Consider the following 5,000-nt stretch of genomic DNA (forward strand, 5'->3'; position numbering starts at 1 on the left):
TACCGATGCCTTTATCGTTGTATAAAACATTGATATATATCCAGCTGTAATTATGGGATACCCGTCTATGGGCACGCAAAACATTACCTTAGCCCCTGCCAAACATGGCGTGTATATCAAAGGAAAATTCTATAAGTCTTCTAATACCTTAAAATTAGTTTTGGATAAAAAGGAGACAATGAATAAAACTGTAACGTACGTTGACGAACCAATCACTTGTCTCATGAATCAAGAAATAATATATACGCCCCAACAGAATTCTCGTTCACCCATAATATCATCTTGCATGCAATCTATCGAGCCGAACGTAACTTCAAATTTATTAGTGCAAGTAAAGAAAACTTTGCCGCGATCTGAAATATTAACCCTTTCCGACACTCTGAAAACTAACGGATTGTCCGTCACACAAGCTATTTATACAGTCGGGTCACAACAACAATGTAATACTGAAGTCTGTAATCATTTGAATACCACTTTAGTAATTCACAAAAATCAACATATCTTGGATGTGGAAGTTTATAAACATCGCATTCTTACCGTCGCTGAGATCAATCACACTCAATCAATTGTGGATGAATCCCTTTTGCAATCTATAAAGAATAAAATCAATAAAGACATTCAAGAAGAGGAAATTCAGCAGAAATTTTTTGATCTTTTAACTAAATATCACGATGTTTTTTCCACTACGGATGGATCCTTAGGTAAAATGGATGTCATAGAACACCAAATAAAGTTAAAAGACAAGCAGAAAATTATCTATGTACCCTCGTACAGACTCCCTATGAAATTCCAGAATTAGATAAATGATGAAGTAGGTAAAATGCTAGAAGGAGGAGTCATTAGGAAATCGAACAGCCCTTATAATTTTCCATTAATAGTTGTACCGAAAAAAGATCAAACATGGCATATCTGCATAGACTTCCGTCACTTAAATGAGGAAACGATCCCTGATAGATTCCCAGTGCCATGTACTGACGATATTTTATCTTTGTTAGGTGAGAACAAATATTTTACAAGTTTGGACTTACTTAGGGCTTTCACCAGATACCATTAGAAGATAGTATCCCATACACTGCCTTCAACTCAGCCAGGGGACACTTTGAATTTTTGTGTATGCCTTTTGGTTTACGTTGTGCTCCCATAACATTTACTAGAATGATCACCATAGTGTTTGGAGACTTGTTAGGGGACATATTGCATGCCTATATGGACGAACTTTTAATCTTTTCTAATACCTTAGAAGAACATCTACATAAACTTGAGCTAGTGCTACAGAGACTAAGACAGCATAATTTAAGGGTAAAGATTAGTAAGTGTGAATTCTTCAAAACAGAATTAGTCTATTTAGGTTTTACGGTGTCTAGTCAAGGTCGTAAAGTAGTTCACGATAAGGTGTCGGCTATCCGTAACTTTCCGATACGTACTAATGTCAAAGGAATACAGCAATTTCTGGGGTATAGTAGGTATTACAGGCGTTTTATACGCAATTATTCAATAATAGCCGCTCCCCTAACCGATCTTACGAAGAAGGGCGTAGATTTCATATGGTCTGTGCAGCATTAACAGGCGTTTGATACCGTGAAAGATGAACTGTGTAGTTCTCCTATCTTAAAATTTCCTGACTTCGGAAAGGAATTCTTCATTGCAACAGATGCTTCAGCCCTAGGAGTAGGTGGGGTATTGCTTCAGAAATATGACAGTTTTTCCCGATAGCTTTTTATTCACGTAAACTGAGCCCTTCCGAAAGTAAATATGCAGTAATAAACAAGGAAGGGCTGGCTATTGTTAATTCACTAGTGCATTTTAAGTTCATAACATACGGTTATCCCATCAAGGTTCTTACTGATCATAAGCCCCTAACCAACTTCTTTAAAGGCTTTAGTAACAGCCCCAAACAAACTCGGTGGCATTTGATCATCCAAGACTTTGGCGCAAGAATCGGGTATTTACTTGGGAAAGCAAATATCATTGCCTACGCATTATCACGAAACCCCGCGTCATCTTTTACGGAGCCATTAGGTGAATTAATAGATATATCAACATCCATGCCTATTGTTAAAACTGTATCTGAACAGGAAGATCTGGGCTGGAGCGCTGAACTAATACAGACTGAACAAAGAAAAGATCAGCAATTAGAAAAAATTATAAATGCTTTGAACGGAAATCCTTAGGAAAAGGAATATATAAAGTATACGCAGCAGAAGTATTTAATCAAAGATAACATTCTGTGTAGGTCCATGACAAGGAAAACCAGCAAAACACCACAGGTGACTAACGACCAGGTAATGGTACCAATCTCACTTATACCCACTGTCCTAAATTGGTTGCATGCAAATCCATTGCATGGCCACCCGGGGTTCTCCATAATGTCACAGAAAGCCAAATCATTGTTTTATTGGCATAAGATGCTTACAGATATAAAAAAGCACATAGCTAATTGTCGCACATGTTAGTAAAATAAAAGGCACACAAAGACACCTGTTAGCCTAGGGGCGTATCCCGTGCCCAATCAACCCTTTGAAAGAGTACACTTAGATTTATTAAGAGAGTTTTATGAGTCAGACAGAGGAAATAACCACCTCTTAGTAATTATAGATGCTTTGACTCGATATACAGAACTGATAGCGCTTAAAACTAAAACCGCGATCGAATGCGCTAGGAAGTTTTATGAGTGCTACATTTGTAAACATGGAATTCCACACATGATAATCTCTAACTCAGGTGGAGAATTCAATAATCATTTCATTAACTCGTTGTGTGAATTCCTTGGCATAAAGAAATTCAATACCATGATCTATCACCCAGAGTCGAATGGGCTAGTGGAAAGAGCGAATAAGAAGGTTTTAAGCATATTAAGAGTTACATTAGGGGGATCAGACACCAACTGGGATATTGCCATACCTACGGTACTAAGTACTCTGAATTACTCATATCATGTATCTATTAAAATGTCACCACATGAGGCCCTGTACGGTACCCCAGCTAGAATGCCTTTCCATGTATTAACGTCTACAACTAATTTATCAAATCCTCTAAAGGATGTTATGAATGCAAGCATAAATCGTTATAATATCCTTTGAAAGAATCTAGAAGAATCACAAATCATAATGAAAAGAAAATCATGATAAAATAGCAAAGCCAACTAAAACATATACCATGGGTGATAAGGTATACATATAAGTATACGTACGCAAAAGGCTCAATTACAAACTGACACCTAAGTTTGAAGGCCCGTTTAACATTTTAGAAACATTATCAGCCAAGAGATTTAGAGTTCAAAACGTATCCCAACCCACTGATGAGAGAATTGTACCATTGGCTCACATAAGAAATTAAAATAAGGGAGAAGGAAGTGAAAGAAATTTTTGTATATATGAAACTTGTACATTTGTATGTAATTTTTTTTTATCACAACAGGAGTAATTCCATATATTTTTTTCATTGCAGGTTTCCAAAATAAAGTCTGTATTATTAGGAGTGATATTTTTCATTCAGACATTTTTTTTTTGTGAGGGAAGAGCCCTAAAACTAAAATTATAGATTTTAAATATGAAACTATTGTAGAGAGAACAGAAGACGTTTTCATTACAGCAAGCAATATAGTTATAGAAGTAAATATGCAAGCGATTTTCCTCCCAGAGGATGACGTCACTAACATAAAGAGCGACCTGTCAAGGTTCGCTGCTTCATTAAATAAAATGCATAAACGTCATTTTCCTTTTAATACAGAGAGTTCGCTTACACCAACATTAAGCATTGCAGAAATGTTATCATACGACTTGCAAAATAAAACTGACGAGTAGAAACTCTGGCTCGCGACCAAGTGGTGTGGACTGTGCGACACAATAACCTTGAAAGACGTAACCCGTTTATTTTTGCTGCACTAAACATATTTGGATCTGTTGCAAGTTTAGGCTTAGGAATTCAAAATCGTCTTAAAATCAGTAATCAAAATAAGAAAATTGAGTTTTTAGAACATGAGAACGAACTAGTTTTATCAGAACTGAGGAATCAATTAACATCAATTAATCAAATAATGAGTTTGGTGAACGAACATTCTAGTAATATCAGTCAGATTATGGAAGTACAAAACTTGCTGGCAACGTTAACGTATTATAATTCAAAAAAAGATCAAATCCATACTAAAATTTCACATTTTATTGAGAAATCAAAAGACTATGTGGAAGCTATTACGTTAACAATTAAGGGTGTTTCATCACCACATCTTTTGCCTATTAAAGACCTATTGTTAATTTTGGAGAATGGACGGAAGAAAATGGGTTATGTTCCTTTGTTAGACGCCCATAAGATAGAGTTTTATTATAGCTTAATATCAATAAGCGTTGAAAATTACAGGATCATGATTACAATTCTCTTTGATTCTTCTGATGCCTGGCAAGTATACAAAATATCACCATTCCCAACTTTCATGACGAATAACTCAAGTCCAGTAGTATCCAGTTTGACAGGACACTTATTGATTTCCCCTGATAAGGAAACATATACGGTCATTAGAGACTTAGATAAATTAACTCACAGTTCAGAAGCAATGAATAATAAAATATGTAAAGCTGACTCCTTTGAATTCCATCATATATCAATGGATTCATGCGAGTTAGGTGTAGTGCTAAACGGTTCTCTCTCCCATACACATGAGGATTGTCTAAAAAAACTTTATCCTTTTGATGATAATAATTTCAATTACAGATTGAACAATGGCTTGTGGACGGATCCAGGACCCACTCCCAAATCTTCGTTGCAGCTGACGGTTGCATCGGGACGTCCACGAACTACACGGTCCAAGGAATTAACACTATCATCAGGGAACGGTCCAACTTTGTGAATTTCACGTGGACCACTACAATCCCATCCTTGCCTCTCCCATACAACGCACGGGTGGCTAATCGGTTGACGAAACTAGCCGAGATGGACCACCCGTCGCCGACTCATGCAGGGGCGAATATTCGTTTCTATGTGTCGCTGGCATCAATCAGCGTTAC

The sequence above is a fragment of the Palaemon carinicauda genome, chromosome 19, assembly GCF_036898095.1.
Source record: "Palaemon carinicauda isolate YSFRI2023 chromosome 19, ASM3689809v2, whole genome shotgun sequence".
In the NCBI taxonomy this organism is placed as follows: Eukaryota; Metazoa; Arthropoda; class Malacostraca; order Decapoda; family Palaemonidae; genus Palaemon; species Palaemon carinicauda.